The sequence below is a fragment of the Cyprinodon tularosa genome, unplaced genomic scaffold, assembly GCF_016077235.1.
Source record: "Cyprinodon tularosa strain WSP-4 unplaced genomic scaffold, ASM1607723v1 ctg789, whole genome shotgun sequence".
In the NCBI taxonomy this organism is placed as follows: Eukaryota; Metazoa; Chordata; class Actinopteri; order Cyprinodontiformes; family Cyprinodontidae; genus Cyprinodon; species Cyprinodon tularosa.
In genome coordinates this window covers 1,098,511-1,120,155 of record NW_024039550.1, presented here as the reverse complement: position 1 = coordinate 1,120,155, position 21,645 = coordinate 1,098,511, and the positions used below count along the sequence as shown (strand labels likewise).

The window sequence follows — 21,645 nt, the reverse complement described above, 5'->3', positions numbered from 1 at the left end:
ATGAGGCAGTTGACTGACAGCCGCACACATAGTCATGTGTGGGTCCAGGGCTGCTGTGATTGGTTAGAAGCCTGGGAAACTGTGGCGCGAGGGGGGAATTGGGGCATCCTGTGATTGGTCTGAGCTCAGACCATTGAAAGCAAAAAGCTTCTCCTCTGAATGGTTGCCTAGTTGGGTGGAGTTAGAGGGGTGCTGTTGGAAGGTGGGGGCCAGATTTGCTTAACAATCCTGACAGCTTATCATCTTTAGAAGAGCGTTAACCGTTATGGATGGGCTGATCAAAGGCTTATGTATATGCACTGCAGGTGTATTCTGTTATATGATAACTGGGAGAGAAAATGACCCCATTTTCTTCTCACCTGCAAACAGGTAGATTAAATTAGGAAGCAGCCGGAACACTAGCTCTTCAATAAAAATGATGAAAACCAATTGGTCTTAATGTAATGAATCTACCAGAGTCTAGAAAAACAAAACAAAAAACAAGCCTGAACATTTTTGGTTGGGTTGAGCAATTATCTCCTGTCCTTCTGAAGTAAAGGATCATAAGATATTTAATTGTTAATGGCTTTTCTGGCACATAATATTAAAGGCTTAATAAAAATCAAAAATGAGGTCATGATGCTTAGTATTATAATGAGCTTTGATGATCCCTTTCTTCCGCAGAAACGCATAGATCCTTTTTTTTCCAACAATACGTCTACAAGTATAAATAACCGTGGGCTTAGTGTTTCGTAGCAATAACCAATCATATTCATCTTTCACTTCACACAATATATTTTTTATTCTGGTCCATAATGTAGTTGCCATTTACCCTTTAGCTCTTGGACAGTTCTAGTAGTATATAGACTTTATTGTTACTGCAAGGTGCCCTGGAGTCACCTGCTCCACGCAGCCCTGAACCACCATGCATGGCAGTAGGAGGTTTTGGTGCTTATGTCATTTTGGATTTTCACCAAATGACATAGACATTGGTGTACTTAGTTTACTATCCACAACCCTTCTCGTGTTGTTCTGATCTCTTCAATAAATTGTGGCTAGTTCTGTGTTTCCATCCAATTGTCATGCAAATTTTGAGCAAACTTTTAAAATGTTGTAAATAGGGGTGTAAATAATTATCGTTTTGTATCGATGCATCGATCCAAAAGCCGACGATCCGATGCATCGATACGTCCGCAAGATAATCGATACATGTTTTTTTTTCCTCAGTCCTATTTTTATCCATTTGCTCCTGGACGTAATTCTCCCTCCCGTGGTGCGGTGGCGCTAAACCTATTTTGCCCTCCTACCTCGCTTCCTGGTTATACTCTTACAGCAGTGTGTTGCAGCAAGCTTGACACAGACATTTTTAAATTATGCTCATTATTAAAGCGTGGTCTGTGCTACACATTGTGGGTCTAGATACGGCCGAGGCGGCGAGGAAGTGGGGACGAGTTTAGTCCGACGACGGAGGGACATGAGGGCCAAAAAGAGCGGAGATCCAGGTAGAAAAAGTGTCTCAGCGTTCTCGCGCACCTCGCTCTTCCAGCAGGTCAAACTTCACGAGTTGTTTTCCGCAATTTCGGTCATAAAAACAAAACAAGCTGGCCTCTGCGGCGCTGTTTGCGGTCAGCTACAATTTGGAAGAGGAGCAGCGGAGCGTCTCTCAAGGGGGCGGTGACGTCGACACTCTGGAGCCGAGGTATTTCATTGAACTCATTACACTAATTTATCTATTTTATAGAGTATTTGTAGAGTATTTTTGCAGTATTTTTTGATGCAACTTTACTACTTCTGTTATTTGCTGTTGTTTCTAAAAAAAAATGCATAACGATATTACAACTTTCATTGATTTATTTCAAACTTGAAACTTTGTTTAGCCTGTAAGGTGTAAAAAAAATAATAATAATAAAAAAAATTTTTTTAACCGATTAATCGAATCGAACCGTGGTGTATTCTTGAGTATCGAAAATAATCGAATCGTTGGGTCACGAAATCGATACTGAATCGAATCGCCATGATGGATGTGATTTACACCCCTAGTTGTAAAGCCGGGTGTACACTATGCGATATTTTCAATTGATTCATGCAGCTACAGCTCAAACAGAACCGCAGGGTTTAAAAGTTTACAGCTCACAATGAATGTTCTCACACTGTGCGGCCCAACGCCTTGATGCGATCTTACGATGGTAGACTGAATTCCAAACATGTTTGATTTTCTTCTGACCTACTGATTCCTGATCGGGAGTTGGTTCTAAGAGGCTAATTGTCCCTCATTACCCCCTGTATACTACACGATGCACAATGAGGCTGAAACTTGAAACGATCAAACAATTCTTGCATGACTGGATAATCGGCCTGAAATGGCAAAAAAATCTTATAGTTTATACCCTGCTTAAGAGAAAATGCAAATTGAATGTATTTACATTTAGCTTTTATGAGCGAATTAACTACAACACAAATTGTAATTTTGTCAGAAGTTGACTTTCCCCATGTCTGGGATAAACATTAAGCTAGTTGTAAATAGGGATAGGTACCAAATTCAGTATTTTTATTGGTACCGACCGAATTCTTTCTTTGCTACAAAGTAACTATTCATATAAAATGAAACCGGTACAATGTTCCAGTACCTAAAAACATCAATATGACAGAAGAAGAAAAGGTGTGTGTTCGATTTCAGTGGCTGCATCGTTTAAGGACCCCGTCTACCTGGACTGGGTCCTTCGAGGTCCGTGGAAACAAGGTGGAAGAGTTTGGCTATGGATTCTAACAGGTCTAGCGTTCTCTGGCTTTTACCGTCCGTACGCACTGTTTCCTAGCAAATGTTGCAGTTGACACACAAAACACAACGTCTCACTACTGTTTTGTGTGCTAATAGCATTTTTGAGGAGCTTCAGCAGCAGTACCGTTGTTGTGAATATCAAAGTCCCCACACTGCACAGGTATTAGAATCTGTGCTTAAATGTCAGCTAAACCCATTTGCACAAGGACGGACAAAACATTTCCATAAATCAAACATTACCCCATATCTGACTTAATAACCATTTAAAACAACAATTTTCATTAATATCAGACATAAAGATTTACATACGATGAGGTGGAAATCTGAAGATAATTAAGTCCTCTCAGACATCCAACACCACTTGATGTAAAACATCAGATTCAAAAGGGTCGCAGTCACAAGGCATTAATGCGACCAAAGGAGGGCATCAAGGAAGTTCGGCAAACCCTACACTTTGTCGGGAGAGATGAACAAGCTAGCTGAGCAATTTATTTACAATACCAATAGGGAACACCAAAATGGTGGAGGCATGGCCATATATATGTGCTCTGCCTTAGAAGTGGGGCGATGGTGGCGTTGGATGTAGGAGTTTGCCCTGAAATCGAAGGGTTGACGGTTCAAGCCCCGACTCTGACTTTCAGTGTTGTTGTGTCCTTGGGCAAGACACTTCACCTGCATTGTCTACTGATGGTGGGCCCGGTGGCGCCAGTGTACGGCAGCCCCGCTTCTGCCAGGGCAGCTACAATGTGAGTGTGTGCGTGAATGGGTGAATGAATGTAGTGTAAAATGCTTTGGTCAAGTTACCTGACTTGAATAAAGGCGCTATATTCAATTCAATTCAGTTTACTTATATAGTGCCACATTCACAACACATGTCATCTCAAGGCACTTTACAGTTCAACCAGATCATACAGTCAAATTGATACGAAGTTTTCTATCTAAGGAAAACCAGTTGATTGCATTGACTCATTGACTCAAATACAATCCCTCACACTAAGCATGCTTGTAGCAACAGTAGAGAGGAAAAACTCCCTTTTAACAGGAAGAAACCTCCAGCAGAACCAGGCTCAGTGTGAGCGGCCATCTGCCGAGGCCGACTGGGGTTCAAGGAGACAGAAGCAGAGACACAAAAAGCAGCTGTAAAAGGCGGCCCCGTCCAGGAAACACACAGCCAGGCAGACGAGCACCGAGCCAGTTCCCATGCCAGAGGACGAATATATAAGTACATGCCATTTACCATTTACCAAGTAAAAAGAATACAAGTATGTCAACAGCAGTGAGCAATGTTATGGCATGTATCACTGTGAATATTGAGATGGAAAAAATTATTAGCATAGTATCTATGGAGTACCATATTCAAAAATAGAACTCTTCATTGATGCAATGGAAACCAACACAAAAAGAGTAAGACATCTCAATACAGATGTTTTAAAGGCAAAAAGGCATAGTCCTACTCAACAGTTTATTAATTCAATGTATAGTGTGATACTGTATCAGAGAATAACAAGACCAACAAGAGTTACCACGCACAGTGCTACAATAATAGATAACATCTTTACCAATCTAATCCCTGAAAAAATTTTGTGGAATTCTTACTAACGATATAACGGACCATTTATAATTTTTTATGTTCCTAGCGGGCAAGCAAAAGAAAACTTATAAGAGTTCAAATGTAGGAAAATACAAAATAGTAACAACTACTGCAACCATATGTGCCCTGAAGCAAACCCTTGAATTCCAAAACTGGGAAAATAATTCGTAAAAATTATGTAAATATTGCCTAAGTTAATTTCCGGTCTGCCCTTGAATCATGTCTCAATGAACATTGTTCTATTATAATACAAAATATAGTCAAACAGAAAATCATACACCATAAATACCATAACCCATGGATGACAAACGGCTTATTAAATGCCTGAAAAAAGAAAAATACTTTGTATAAAAAACAATTAAAAACAGAATGAAATAATCTGAAAATAGGTATAAAAAATACAAAAATAAACTAGCTGATATTATGAGGAAATGCAAGAAGTTATTACAGAGCTTTACTTGATAGCAAAATAAAATAAAAACAACAAAGAGCTTTTGGAGGGTTCTGAATTAAATAATCAAAGGAAAGCTTAAAAACTCAGCACGAGTGGTTTATTATACTGGGCAGATATGAACACATCATTGCAAGCACAATGCATGTGATGACATCATAAGCCGCTACAGTAAATAAAGCAAGCATGACTAATAGAAAGCCTTTGAGAGGAGGGCTACAATTAAATCTGAGGAAGCATCTGGTTTATCGCAGGATTTTTCACAAGAATGTCCAACTTTCAACAGCCTCAGCTCCAAAGCTATAACTTCATTCTGCACAGCTAGCATCTGTTAGCAGTTCGCAACATGAGGCAGCATCATAATCTTTCTGTCCCACATAAACGTGCCTAATGTTTTAGATGATATTTGCATTGTACTGAAAATAAGTTGTGTTAAGTACCAACACTGATTATTAGGCACAAGTTATCGTACCGTATCGGTTCAAATGTGAATGGTATTATTCCTAGTGATCTTATTTTAACTTTTAGTGGCAAAGTTAAATGCTCTCAGGAGATAGAGGAAAAAAATTGTAATTCTGAAAGATTCCGACAGAAGCTGATCAGTTCCGTGAGGTAAATATTTTCTACGTCAGAACTTATTATGGAAATTTGTTTCCATCTACCATTTAGTGCAATCATTTAATTTTACCAAAGTATATACCATTTTCGATACAACAAGGATAAAAACAAAGACTCCAAAATTCCACAGAAATATTTTCATTAATAAATAAAATACAATAAATAAATAAAATAAAGGTTGTATGCTGTGCACATATTAAGCAAGCTTGATAAAAAAACTTATAAAATTAAAATTAAGTGTTCCTTCCTTGGCTATGCTTTGCACGCATAACAATGACACTAGCCAAACCAGGTAAAAAACAAAAATTATTCTCAGCAGCTGCACCTGTTACAGAAAAAAGTCTGAAACCGAAAAGTGCACAGAATTATTCAATCACACTTTCCTCTATTTTCCTCTATTCTGCACTTTAGATGAATGACTGCTTAGGTGCCACTGATGGTGGCACTGTATCGATACTTAAAAAAAAAAAAATATTGTATCCGGATACAACATTTGAGTATCGATACTTTTTTGAGTATCGATACTTTTGACAACCCTAGAAGATGCGCCAGCAGCACTTTATAGGTCTGCTGTATGGGACCACTTTGCATTTAGAGTGACCTACGATGACGGCGGAAAGAAAGTTGTGGATAAAGGTGCGCAAGCATTGTGCAACACGTTTTGTTTATGCTAACAGCAACACGACCAACATGTCAGGCTAACAATCAACATATACCGAACCAAAAACCGTGACCACGAAACCGTGGCTTTTGTGAACCGTTCCACCCCTATTAGCAAGTGTGAAAAGTTATTGGAAACGCTGCCAATTTGGAATCATTTTTGGTTATTACCACACACCCGAAACAAATGGCTGAATTACTCCCTCAGTATGCAGCCAAGTTCTCGAGAGTTCTGCTTATTTTTCAACTCGGGCTTGTTGAAGCAAAGATGCATCTTAAAGGAGTCGGACACCAGAACTCAAGGGTTGAAATTGAGGAATCTTGGTCTGGGACAATTGTTCCCAACTTTTTTGGGCGAGCAACCTCCTATACCTTACCCAGGCCCCTTAATTCCCCCCAAATCAAATCAAAAGCTTTTACATAGTTTTTTAATCATAAATTTTCTACAAAATTATGACTAATTTTAAGACTTTAATGTTCACACAAAACACTAATTTATAAAGCTGTAGAGAAAAGTTGCAGCCGAGTCAGCTTGCATTTACGCGTTGTGACAAATTACTGTGATCCCATTTTCAGGCTGTAGGTGTTTGGTTTTAGAAAAAGAAATGATTTTACGTTTGTTTTCATATGTTTTGGCAATACTGTATTGCAGCCATGTCAACAAAACAAACTTGTATTGAAAATATTTTAATCTGTGTCTGGATTCCTTCAGGTGAAGTCTGATGAAGAAATATCCCTCATGTAAATGTTTAACCACTGCAATAACGCTGTGCTCAAGGTGTATCCCTGAAGAGATCATTCATTTTCCAGTGTTTACACAGGAAATGATGTGTGGGTGAAATATACATGATACTCTGACGTCCTGTTCTGCTGTAGACAGCACAGAGTTGGCAAAAACTGGAAAGAGAAGAACAGTAACAGCTGATACAGCTGCTTTGCCATGCATATTTTAATTTGGCAGACCCCAGTTTTAGTTTAAAGTTGAAATAGTTCAAAGTTTATGTTGTATAAACTATACTATATACATTACTATATTGGTGCATATTTGGCATACATTTTACCTTCAAGCACACACTTCCCAAAAGAACCGCAGCACCCCACTTTGGGTCAGCACTCTGTATTGCTCCAATCTCCCCCAGGGGGTGCCACAGTTCCCGTTTAGAAACTGTAGGGTTGATTACGATTACATCAAAATGTACCCCCACACTCCTGTTCCTTCGCCTCCGTGGGGTCAACCATGAGAACGCTATCCCAGGTAGGCAAGGATCTACAGACTGCTTTGCCGAATCCAGACAACCTTTAGCATTTATGTCATCACTAAATGACGGAATTGCACATGGAGGATGCTTGTCAAATTGGGACTACAGCCTTCCTATAAAAAACTACAGAAAATGCAAGTTATGCAAATGTAGCAAACTGCTGAAGCTCCCTATTATAAAGGCATAAGATATGAAGTTGTTTACATCAACATACGTCACACACAACTGAAGCAATAATGTATTACTCTGAAACTGTATAAGGTGGGCTAAATTCACAACACATGTCATCTCAAGGGACTTTACAGTTCAATCAAATCATACAGTAAAATTGATTCAAAGTTTTCTATCTAAGGAAAACCAGTTGATTGCATCGACTCATTGACTCAAATACAATCCCTCACACTAAGCATGCTTGTAGCGACAGTGGAGAGGAAAAAACTCCCTTTTAACAGGAAGAAACCTCCAGCAGAACCAGGCTCAGTGTGAGCGGCCATCTGCCGAGGCCGACTGGGGTTCAAGGAGACAGAAGCAGAGATACAAAAAGCAACTGTAAAAGGCGGCCCCGTCCAGGAAACACACAGCCAGGCAGACGAGCACCGAGCCAGCTCCCATGTCAGAGGACGAAGAGAGCACAGTCAACCAGTCACGGTCAGAGAAACAGGACTACACTGGAAAACAGGCCGATCTCCAACATCTATAAACAAGGGTCTTGATGGCAGCAGCACAGCTGATATTTCTCTCCAGGATGGCGTCACAGCCAAACAGGAACAGACGAGGCAAAGCTACTCTGAGGAAAAGCAGAGAGAGCAGAACGTTAGAGATTGAACTAACAGATTCTGCAGAATAGGAGAACAGAGAGAGAATGAAGCAGAATAATGAAATGGGGGTCCCTATGTCCTCCAGAAGTCTAAACCTACAGCAGCATAACTATAGAGATAGCTCAGGATACAGTTACTGCTTTCTGTAGGTGAATTAGCCTAAAAAATGGTACAACAGGCTCAGCCAGCAGGTAGAAATTATCCATGGAACAATAAAGCTTGGGTAAAAATAAGAAGTCCTACTTTAAAACAAAGCCCAGTTTTTGGCTAAAAGATGCTTCCTCTTGATGTAATGAGTAGAGCATCACTTCGAAATTATAAATATAATTATGTATAAATTATATCCATTAAATCGATATCGATAATTATTGAAAAGATTTGAAACCATATTTTATGCGCAGCTCTGCCTGGACTTTTTATGATATTGCTTAATGATTTAATTTTAGTAAAGAACACAAACACAGACTTCCAATTAAATATTTACTTAACCAACTTTTTTAACCATAACAATTGTTTTAAAGAAAAATTACTTAAGAGACCTGAGTTATGTTATTAAATACTGACAAAGAATAAACTAAAGTGACCAGAAAAGTGACCAAAATAAATATCACAAATAAATAAATAGAATACCCTATTTGGGTGGGAATAGTACACCACCAGCTTGTGGTAATTAAAAGATTGTAGGACTAGGCTACCATGTAAACTCCACTCAACAAGAACAATAACCCAAACAAAAATTAACTCACTCTTTAGTCTAGCATTTCTATGGGGTATTTTTTCTCACCCCTATTCTTCTAGAGGTGCTACTGGCACCTCGTTATGGTTCAGCTTAGTTTCCTGCTTTAAACTGAGTTATTAATTTGAAGTTGCTGGCCCCTCAGCATTTTCCTCTCAATTGTTGGAACTACGTGGGAAACTGCCCAGAACTGAATATATATATATATATATATATATATATATATATATATATATATATATATATATATTCCCGAAGATTCATCGGAGAAGAGCCGCGCCGGGGATTACACAGCTCGTACTCCTGCGGGTGTTGGTTGTGTTATCAGACTTCGTTTTCACTGGTTCCCTACACATTTTACAGATGACTGTGGTTTGTTTTTTGTCCGACTTGCCATGACCGAAATACTGCCAAACTGGCGAAGTACAAAAACCCTTCTTTGGAACAATTTCCTCCGCCTCTCCTTGCTGCAACAGCATGTGCTCTGTGTTGTGGTTTGAGAGGGCAGCGCTTTGTGACGGCGTGCCTGGGTCCGCGATTGCGATTGGTTGGGAGGAAGCAGTGACTAGCATAAACCTACATGCTAGGCTACAATGAGAGGGAAGGAAAACTGCGTTTCTTTATCGAACTTTTATCGACTCTTTTTTTCTATTGCGCCACACGTCTATCGATCGATATATATCGTTATTGAATTATCGCCCAGCCCTAGTTTCCAGCTATTCAGACACACCAATAAATGTTAATATCTTTGCAGTACAGTGAGTTATGTAAATAAGTATGGAACATGACACAATTTTTCTCAGTAAATATATTTTTAGAGCTGCTGTTGACAGAACATTTTCACCAGATGTTCGTAGCAACCCATACAATCCAAACATACAAAGAAATCAAACTGTAGATGTCCAAAGATTAAGTTATTTGTAATCATGTGGAAAAGTTTTAAACATGTGAACACCAGCTGAAATCTCTCAGTAATTAGAAACCAATCCTGCCTTATTCAGCGCAAATTATCAGCTAGTTCAATCCAAGATGATGACCTATAATAAGTGTCTCTGGTATCACACAAGAAACATCTCATGACGGGTAAGAGTAAAGAGGTTTCTCAGGACATTTGCAACCGTAATGATGGCACTGCTTACAGAAGGATTTCTAAACTCCTGCAAGTTCCAGTGAGCACTGTTGGGCTAATAATCAGTAAGTGGAAAAAACATAGTTTCACCATAAATCGCAAGATTTTTGACAGAGAAGTGAAAAGCATTATCAGAAGAGTTGTCCAAGAACCAAAAACCACTTGTGAAAAGCTCCAGAAAGACCTGGAACTAGCAGGTACAGTTGTTTCACAGAAAACGATAAGTAATGCACTCAACCGCCATGGCCTGTATGCACGCTTACAATGCAAGACTCCATTGCTGATGAAAAAGCATATTGAAGCTTGTTTAAAGTTTTCTGCACAGCATTTAGACAAACCTTTGAAACACTGTAAGAATATAGTCTGGTCAGATCAGACAAAAATGGAACTCGTTGGATGCCACAATACACATCATGATTGGAGGTCAAATGGCACCATACCAACAGTGAAGTTTGGAGGTGGCAACATCATGGTGTAAGGCTGATTTTCAGCATATGGTACTGGCAAACTTCAAATAATTGAAGGAGGGATAAATGGAAAAATATACAGACATTCTTGTCAAATGACCAGGAGGATGAAGATGAAATGTGGGTGGAAATTTCAGCAAGACAATGACTCCAACTACAGAGTGAAGGAAACTCTCAATTGGTTTCAGTGAAAGAAACTAAAGCTGCTAGAATGGCCCAGACAATCACCTGACTGGAATAAAATAGAAAATTTATGGAAAGAACTAAAGATCAGAGTTCATAGAAAACCCCCACAAAACAGTGAAGATTGGAAGACTGTTTGTGTGGAAGAATGGGCCCAAATCCCACCTGAGTAATGCATGCGACCAATTTCTCCATACAGGAGGCGTCTTGAAGCTGTCATTGTCTTGTTTTGTACAGTGTATTAAATACATTTCAGTTAATTTGTTCAATACTTTTTCTTTGTGTCATTCCACATCAAACCACATCTACGGTTTGATTTCCTTGTATCTGTCGATTGCTATCAATATCTGCTGAAAATATCATGTGAATAGCACCTTGAGAAATATTTTTACAGAGAAAAATTGTGGGGTGTTGAATACTTATTTTACCCGCTGTATTTCTGGGACTATTTCAGACACAAACTGCCTTGAACATGTCTTCTGCCCTTGATAAAGCATAGGGCTGCCATTTATATTAGCGTTTTTACTCTTGCATCCCGCAATGCATTTACATTTGTGCCATTGCTCTGTTAAAATTTACACAAAGGAATCCCAAAATTATAAACACATCCTGAAATTATAATTGGTCAGTTTAAGTCAAATTGGTTATTTTATTTCAGTTTTTGAAAAAAAAACACTGAAATAAACAAAAACAAAAAGAAAAAAAAAAAAAAAATATATATATATATATATATATATATATATATATATATATATATATATATAAAAATCTGTACTTTCTTTCCAAAAATAAGGACAGTTTTTGTCTTTGAGTTTTCCTCCCCCTTAATTCCTATTGAATGATGTTGGCATACAGAGCCCTGAAGCATGGCCTAATGGTTTGATTCACACCTGATTAAATCACTCTGACCTGAATAATGTTCAACGCTCCGTGCTCGGCAGCAGCTGCCACACTAATCTTTTGTTCTGCCTTAACAAAATGCTGCTTTGCCTCCTAGTTATCCCGAGATGGTATTAAAGTGGATATCTTGGCAGATGTGAAGATGGCAAAGTCAATCCACCCATCCATTTCTTCTGCCCCCTCTCAGAGAATGTGGACGCTGTGTACTCACCTGGATTCTAAGTGGGAATGAGTGACTCTGAATGTTACATGAAATGGGATTGGTCACCATCATGGTGTGATTTAATGACAACTTTCAGTGTAAAATAAAATAAGAAAGAGGAGTTTTCCCGTTTTTATGGAGTTTGCCAAATTCCCCTTTTGAACAGCTGCAATGATTACAAACAGGGCAATCAACCTAACATGCAGGTTTTTGGACTATGGGAAGAAGCTGGTGAACCCGGAGAAAACTCATGCAGAGACGGGGACAACATGCAAACTCCACACAGAAAGGTCCTGGTTCCCCCCGGGACTTGAATCGAGAACCCTCTTGCTGTGAGGCGACACCGCTAAACACCACTCCACCGTGACGCCCTTTTGCTGATTATCATCTGTAGAATTCCTTTCAATTTAATTTGGGACTTTTTTTTAATACTCATGTATGCCTGTGAATTTTAAAATCTAACTGCTTATGTTTGCAGCATCCTTAAAGTCATAGGGAAGTCATATTTACATGTCAAATTATTCTGGTTTAAACATGTATTTAAATGTACTCTTTATCAGATCATATTTTGCCAAAAGTTAGATAATTTCTATAAAAACAAAAATCCTGTCTTAAAATCTGTTATCTGTAATCTTTTGCAGGCCAGTGAGTTATACGTCAGCTGGTATGCCTAAAATCGCCCAATCATATATCAACAGTCATTTGTAAATTTTTTTTTTTTTTCGGTCATAGCATCTTGATTCATATGTTGCAGCTAATATATGCAACGGTTGAAATAAGAAATAAGAATCCTTTCCTTTCCCATTGAGTTCCGTCCCAGTGTTCACGGGGATGGACGTCTGTGTCTTCAGCAGGCGTAGAGCTAACAGAACTGGCAGTGTTGCGAGGCAAGGGCTCAAACATGTACGGCTGGAAGCTTTCTACACCAAACCAAGCTTCTGCCGCCCTGGCGTCCTCTTTCACAACATGTTCGTCCCCGCTTTCCTCCTCTAAATAAAAAATGTATGATGGAGGAGACTCATCCATGACCTCCGACACTAAACTCTCCTCCTCTTGCATGTTTCCGCTGTCCATAGCGTTCCTTGTTAGTGTCGTTGTTACTTGGTCCCAATGTAATTTCCCATTGGGAACCTACTAGCACTAAGTTGCTAACGGGTTAGCAAGATTCTTCCGAGAAACCGACCACAACCAAACTTGCTTGCTTACAACAATCCCGCCCCCTTGATAATCGACCAATCACATTCACTTTACTCACTCGTGTAAAGTCGGGCACCACTGGGGAGAATTTGGAAATGAAACGGTTGGAACAGCCGTTTTTCTACGAATTTAATAGAATATGTGTTGACAAGATTAGTTATGCAGCACAGTTTATTAAGAAGGTAATTCAGTTGGCTTTAGTTTTAACATCTTAACATCCACCTCATTTTGGGTAATCCTCGCCTATTTTGCATACCCAAATGGAAAAGCAAATAACTTAGGAACTGTAAGCCCAAATTACATGTGCAATACATTATTTGAAAGCTAACACCTAGTTTCTGAATACCAGTCACAGCTGAGCAGGTCTGACTGAGCACAGCCATGTCTGATCTGAGGAAATGACAAACAAAGAAACATCTGAATTCAGTAGAGAAATTATGTCGGAAGGTGTGATATGTTTAAAGACTGAGGAGGATCTAGAGGGGAGATGCTATTTCCACGCATTTTGATGGATCTAATGTAAAAAAAACTCTCAGAAATGATCATCTGCAGAATGATGAAGGTGCAACACATTGCAAAACTAACCAAGATATTGATGCTTAGGATGCAATTTAGTGATTAATGACTTTATCTAAAATTGACTGATCTTATTGAATGACTACAGATTAATTGGTAAGCAGCCATTTAAAAAAAAAACAACAAAAAAATCAAGAGGATCTTTAAAAACATGAGGGATAAATAAGGATTATTATTTTTTTTATTTTTTTTATATGATTTAAACAATTTATTGTGCCAGGGGTATTAAATACTAATGCTGATTTTTTTTTCTCACCTTAATAGACTAGAGATATTTAGAAGGTATAACACACAGAAACTTTTAAAGTAACTGAATAAAAAAAAAAAAGAATAAAATATGTGAAGCACTTTCCATTTCAATTTCCATTAGAAGTCATTAGAAGGCGCGGTCTGTCGCTCTGTCAAATTATTTAAAACTTTATTTCAATGAAGCGGATGCTAACTGTGATGTAGCTCTCTGATTTTAGTATAATCCAGCATTTAGTGTTGGGGGAAACTTTGTGCTCCTAGTAGGACCTTAATATAGGGGTTAAATGGGCACTACGTAGTTTTTTTTCTCTAATTTATTATACCTTTATTTTTATAGGCAACTCATTAAGAACAAGTTCTTCTTTGCAGTGCGGCCTGAGAAGTGGTATAACCACTTGGTAAAAGGGAAGTAGAGTTAAAATAAATACAATACATTAGTAATACATACATCAAATAGAATTTAAAACATGACAACCCAAAAATGCCTTGCAGCTGCAAGTGTCTGTGAACAAGGATTATATAATTGTTTTGATGGATGAAATTGAAATTAGTCTATCCAGTTTAAGAATATTTGGCAGAGCGTTCCAGTCACGAGCGGCAGCAGATTGAAAAGACGCAATACCAAAAGTAGAGTTAGTTTTGGGAATAAGTATTTGTACATGAAGTGAGGACCAGGTGTTGTAAGTGACAGGCTTTGGTGATGATTTAAAGAGACATTTTGTAAGTTTTTACTTAAATGTATCTCTCCAACAGCCATTTTATTTTACCTTTTATGACTAAAATGCTGATGCAGCAATAAGACTGTAGCCTATTGTCCCTGAATTTACTTTGGGTTGGAAGGTCCTGCGAAGTTTTTGCAGATTTGACATAAAGAGCTTCTATGTTAAAAGGCTCCAGTTCAGCAAACAATGGAACAGTTATAATTAAAATGGATTCTGGTGATACTAAGTAGCGAAAAGCATCTAGCTCAGCTCAGAAACCAGTGTCAACTCCAAATAGGTGAAAGAAGTAAAGAAAAACCTTGTCAAGTGTGAGTGCGCTACGAGAACGAGCAGAAGAGAGGTGCAGCTCTGTGTGAAACTCTGAACTGCCTCTTTAAGGAGTTTAAATGTTTATAGTTACAGACAGAATATCATAAAGTGAATTCTGCACCCTGCCACCATTCAGCAGTGTAAGCATTAATCTCGGTGGCACATCTCTTATGCTTAAAAGCATTACTTTTCTTGCACTGCTGAAGAATCAGCAACGGCTCTAGTGGATTACAACTTTAAAGAAATTGTTTTAAAGCAGACATCATCTTTAAATTGGATTTAAAAAGAACTAGCCTAATAAACTCTTATTCCAGAACTCATTGTTAGTAGATTATTTGTTTGCATACCTAATATGTACATATTAGTAATGATAATAAAATAATAATCTAAAATAAGTATGATCAAATCAGGAGATCAGTTTCTAAGGCCAGTAGTTAAAAAACATTTTTTTCTAGATAAAAACAGAAATGCTTCCAGAAACGAGTTCTGCTCATAGCGCAGGTATCTCAGGGACCTTGACAAATTCATAAATATTACAGCTGCATCTATCATAAGCAGATCATTATCGGAGCATTTTCGTTGTTGTTTGGTTTTACTTGTTTTCACTTTGATCTTTAAATTTGAATTTTGTTTCACTTTGTAGATTGAAGAATTTAAGTCGGGCACATTTCATATTTCACTGATAAACTCTATTTTACAAACTCTATTTTACATGTAGATTTACATATTTTCTTGAAAGTAAAGATATGATTTCAAATAAAAACTGCCCTTCACCAGATTTTCAATAGATGAATAGAAAATGCTCCTTTTCATATGGTTTATTGAATTAAATTAATAAAAACTGTAAAGTAAATGCATACAGCATGTTTAAATTTACCCTGCACTACAGACTGTAAAGATAAAATGAAAACCAGGTAGGTTGGTTGTACTGCCGTTTGGCGCTGTCTGCTCTGCTATCTGATGTCAGCTGTTCTTCTGAATCTGCTTTGTCTCTCCGATAGTGACTGAAATCTGGAAAAACATCAGTTTCATGACTGTTATCTGTGCTGTCGGCCATTGTAACAGCAGTCAGTTTACCTGCCAGGTTTCCCTTTTCACATCATAAACCAACACTTCCAATTGGTAACAGTACTGGACTTGGTTTCCAAGTTTGAAGTTCCTTGGATGGGAAGCGAAAAGTCTTAAAACTTGAAAACCAACTTCCACTGGATGGTTTTTAACTTTTTTTGAATACCCAAGTGATGCTTGAGTCAAAAAAGAGAGGCTGAAGTAAAAATGAAGGAGAAAAAAACAAAACAATGGATGGATAGAATTATTGATACAATCTTTAAATTGGACAAAATGGTTAAGAAAATGGAAGGAAAGTTAGACTGGAAATTTAAATAATAAGATTGCTCTAAATAAATCTTCATTTTAAGACAACTGCTTTCTGGGAGTTTATTTCAGATTCGTGGAGCATAAGGACTAAATGCTTTTTCTCCGTGTTTGGTTCTGGTTCTGGGTATGCAGACTAGAACCAGAAGACCTGAAAGCTTTGGGTGGTTGAGCCCCTGACAACAAATAATGTATTTTAGAGCTGATCCATTCAGTGATTTACAGACTAAGAAGTTTTTTAAAAGTCTTTTCTCTGAGAGACTGGGAGCCAGTGTAAGGATTTTAACAAAACGTAGTTCTAGTGAGAACATCCTGGATTAACTGCAGCTGTCTGATCCACTTTTTAGGAAAATCTTTGAATAAAGCTCCACTGTAATCAGTTCTACTGAATATTAATTGATCATGAATAAATTTTTGAAGATGCTGCTGAAATATCAGTTCTTACATCCTGGAGATGTTCTCCAGGTGATAGAAGGCTAACTTTGTTGCTGCCTTATGAGGCTCTTAAGGCTCGGGTCTAAGTCCATCACTACACCCTGATTATGAGCCTGATTGGTGTTTTCTAGCTGGATTAACCGAAGGTGTCTGTTAACTTTTAAATGCTCTACTGTACATATACCCAGTGCTTAAATGGGTTCATAGCCACCTGGTGAACTTGTAATATACAGCTGGGCGTCATCTGCATAGTTATGAGTAGGGGTGGGTGATAAGCAAAAATATCATATTGTTTTATTTTAAAATATAACTCGGGCAAGTTAGCTCAAATTTACAAAATAATATTTCTATTCATAATAAATTCCGTAAAAATTCAAAAAATATCAACTGGACTTGGTTTTCAAGATTTGAAGATGTTTCGCCACCTCTCCAGGAAGCTTTCTCAATTTAAATGTGAAAGATTCCTGGAGAGGTGGCGAAATGTCTTCAAATCTTGGAAACCAAGTCCAGTGGATATTTTTAAAATTTTTTACGGAATGACTATGACCTGGATGACTGGGAACCTTCATCTGCATATTCATAATAAATAAAAATTATGTAACTCATCTATTGCAGCAAAAGCTTATTTCAAGAACCATGAAGTAATTGAAGGTAAAACAAAATTGGATGTATATTTAAATGAATCTATTTAAAAAAAAAACTGACATCTTTTCACCTAATAGTCCACCAATAATTTATAGGCACATTTGATTGTGTAATGAGATGTTTAATGTTACATTTATTTACTTAATTACATTTGTATTTAATTTTTTCTACTTTAAAACCTCCATAGTCACATCCAGCTGCGATGGATACTCTACAGCAGAGGTCACAGACGGATCCGGACCCACCTGCTGGATAATCCGGACCCAAACGGATTTAAAACATTTATAAATTACTGCACCTTGTCCAACCACAGTGTCTAAGCGTCACATCATCTCTTCTGTTAACACGGTAAAGCCATCCGAAACGTCCGGCACCAGACTTCACATGATATAGATTACCCAATGAGCTGTCAGTCTGGGTTGCTGCTGCTGCTACTTTTAGACACCGCAGGCAAACCTGTGGCAAGCCGGGCGATGGGAAAGAAGGAGAAGACGATGAGAAAAAGAGAGCAGAGAAGGTGTGGACTGCTGGAAGAACTGCGGTGAACCGGTGAAAGAAAAGTGAAATGGTCAAGCTCAATTATGCTCAAAGATGACCCTGCATATTCAGAGTATGTTTGACTCAACCTGCTGTGAAGCAGGATTCTCCACCATGAACATATTCAAAAATAAATATGGATCCACATCCTTGATATGTGCTTTAGAATGGCTTAGTCTCCATTCAAACCCAGGTTTAAAGCATTGCAGGTCAGCCTAAAGCCCACTGCTCTTATTAAGCCATAAAAAAGAAAGGAAAAGGAAAAGAACACGGTCAATTCAGGGATTTTATAAAAAAAAAAAGTGATTCCTGTTAATGTCCATTTACCAAACCGAAAGATTGTTGTTCTCTACTTCAAAAACAATTTAGATTTTAAAATGTAAAAACTTTTTAATTTTTATATTTTTTTATTTAAAAATTCAATGTATAACATGGATGCATAAACACATGCATTTTATCTCAGTGTTAAATGCTGTTTAAAGTAACGGCTTATAATTAAAAATGTCTCTGCAACCTTTACTAGTTTATGATTTTCTTTATTTGGACCCCATTGATTTTTAAATCAATGGTTAATTGGTACCCCTGCTCTACAGCATTCATTGACCTTAACAACATAGGCTAAATTCAGCCAACTTTACTATTAATGTTTTTTGTATTTCATTTGAAAGATTATATTGGCAAAGCTTTATTCCCAACTTAAAACCAGCATGTCGCAATTACCACCAGCTGGTCTCATAGGGAAGGAAGTGTTCAAGGATTTAGCACTTCAAGGTTAAAACATTCTGGAGCGTTTTCAGCTATTAGAGTGAGTCAGTTGATGAAAAGCCATCATTTCTCTCTCTTTTTTTTTTTTTTGTATTTCCATGGCTCAAATTATCTCCTCCTTTCATGCTAAGCTCACATTATCATGTTGTTCTGTATCAAACACAGCATCTCGGGAAGAGATCAGCTAATTATTCTGGCGGGCTTGTCTCTAAAACACTTCTTTGTTGTGCTAATGCATGCTCTGAGATAACATCTCCATCCATAACCTTCTCCACATGTAAAGATAACCTGGAGGGGATGGAGTTCTGGATTGTAGGACTCATATTGCCGGTTGTGGGGGTTGAACAGGGCAATGTTGCAGCGTTTTTTTGCGGCATTGCCTGCCGTCATTTCCTGTGGCTTTTCCACGCGTCTCATGGCTCTGAGGAGGATGTTGAGCTAACTTGGAATCTGGGTGGCACATCTCTTATGCGCAAACTGTGGTTTTGCAGCTGCACCTTGCTGTTGCAGTGTAATGGTTATCCTGACTGCCTTCTGATGCGCAGTGGTATGACTGGAAGCGCTGAACCAGGTTTTTTGTGCCTATAGCTGTTCTCAGGGAGTCGTGCTTGATCTTTCTAAGCCACATTCGAAACTAGGTCACTGTGCTGTGTTGTCAGTCGTTTCTCTAGTGTATGTGTGCGTGTAGAATAAAGCTGCAAAATGGGCTTTTACATAAGCATGGGATGGGTTCCAACATTTATACAGTGTTTTGCTGTTGCAGAAATTCGCTTAAACTGCAGCACTACGTCTGAGATGCACTTCTTTTGCAATGCCGTGCTGAAAGAAAGCAATATAGAGAGAAACAGAAGGAGGGAGCAAAAGAGAGAAAAAATTCTCATCCTTCGTTTAGATCCTTAAGAACGCTTGGGAAGGCAGGATCTTATTACCACAGCAAATTTGCAATGTGCATAGTGGAGAAGATTAGATGCGTCTTGCCTTTGAAGTGTATTTTCCAACCATTGTGCGATGGCAAATTCCATCAAGTGTCTGGTGGTGGTGGGGGGGGGCTCTGATAAGAGGAGCGGGTTATAAATGCAGCAGCATTAAAAGCTGTCATTTTAGCAATAAGATGAAACACTTCCAAATGCTAGCTAAATGGAAGAAAAAAAATTCCCTCATTTCAGCAGTGTCATTCAGAACTGTGTTTGGGAAAAGCTTCAGCTTTTTAAAATCGCAAGGTGCTTCAGAGTGTGAATAGGTGTCAGAGTACACAGAGTGGAGTATGCAATGCATATACTTTTTATGGCAAAAGAACTAGGTCACACAAATAAAATCAAAGTTTTATTTTGCCCTGTTTCAGATTTGGTGTCCTCTTTAGACCTGCATGGTGGTACCAAAGTCTGCAATGCAGCTAAATAATTCAAGCTTGATTTTATTTGATACCGAGCTTCATTTTACTCACTCTTCTTTGCAATGACCTTTAGTATCCTTGGACTTTTAGCTGTTAAGGTGGGGTAGACTCCATCTAAAATGCTAAATCTATCAGGGCTTAGGCAATAAGATTAAATGTGATTAATCAATTATTGAAATAATTGCCAACTAATTTAGTAGTTGAATTATTAGCAAAACAAAATATGCTGGATGATGATGGGGATGATGTCATATTAAATTAAAAGTTCACAGGGTTTATACAGGAATAAGGAACTCTAATTTAATGCTATTAGAAATAATTTTAATGCCATCAACAAGTATCATGTAAACAAGTTATTAGTTTACATGAACTAAGGAGCTGTAAGCATACTTCCATGACTCAAGTTTGTATGGATGTATGGATGGATGGATGGATGGATGGATGACATAGCCACCCTAGTTGGAAGACACGCCAGTAGCACTTTATAGGTCTGCTGTATGGGACCACTTTGCATTTAGAGTGACCTACGATGACGGCGGAAAGAAAGTTGAGGATAAAAGTGCAACAGTGTGCAAGCATTGTGCAACACGCGTTGTACTTTACAAGACATAATAGATTTTCCTAACAATCAACAAATACCGAACCAAACCGAAAACTGTGACCACGAAACCGTGAACCGAACCGAACTGTGGATTTTGTGAACCGTTCCACCCCTAACACACATATAAATATACCTATATATTTGTTTTCAATTTTACTTTTAGTTTTTAGAAGATTGGTCTGATCAGTTAATTAACTTTTTTTAAGCCAAGTCTGTTTTAGTATTAATAAAGTTAACAGAAGGAGGGAGCAAAAGAGAGTAAAAATTCTCATCCTTGGTTTAGGGATGAGAATCCAACATCAAACATCACAGATGTTTGAGTTCGGCGTATTTTCCAGTGTAGTCATGTTTCCCTCGGTTTCAATCAGATCATCTGACTACATGATCCGGTGGAGTTGTTTGTAAAGTACCCTGAGATTACATGTGTTGGGAATCTGCGCTATATAAATAAAATTGAATTGAATTGAACACCAGGTACACAAAAGCACCAAAAATGAAGCAACCCTAAAAACTAAAAAGGTTTGCAAAGTAGAGACTACAGACATTTTTCCCTCTTAATGTTTTTTAAATGTATCGCAGTGTTTGTGAGCTTTTAAGATTTCACTCGCAGATCAGTCTGGAGACTCTCCGTAGAAGAAAATTTGGAGCCGTTCACCAAACGAACGTTCAATCATCGTTGGCTTTGAGGCTGGTTGAGGTGTGACGCAACGAGAAGCGCGACAGTTCAGTCTAAAAAACATGGCGGCTTCAGCCGATGAAACTAGCGTTAGCGTGGCTATGGAGCAAGTTTTATCAGAATTACAGAGTATTTGTTCACTGAAAGAAGAGCAAAACACTGCTCTGGAGGCTTTTCTCAGAGGAAAAGATGATTTTGCTCTTCTCCCGACTAGTTTCAGCAAGATTAGCCTGGCTGTTAGTACGTCATATGCTTCGTTGATCTGATTGGTTTATTTGGCCCGTCTATCACCAACATAGGCCAATCAGCTAACCAGTATTTTTGCCCCTTTCCAAAATTATTTCAACCGAAGGTTTCCAATGAATTTGCTGAGCAAATCCATCTGGCGGAGTCA

General features: G+C 38.2%; 1 protein-coding gene across 1 annotated transcript in view; it reads left to right on the top strand.

Annotated features, from left to right (window-relative positions):
• LOC119773849 (nuclear receptor subfamily 6 group A member 1-A) overlaps positions 1–21,645 on the top strand; it is a 153,994-nt gene that overhangs the window by 59,174 nt on the left and 73,175 nt on the right. The gene's annotated exons all lie outside the window — the stretch shown is intronic.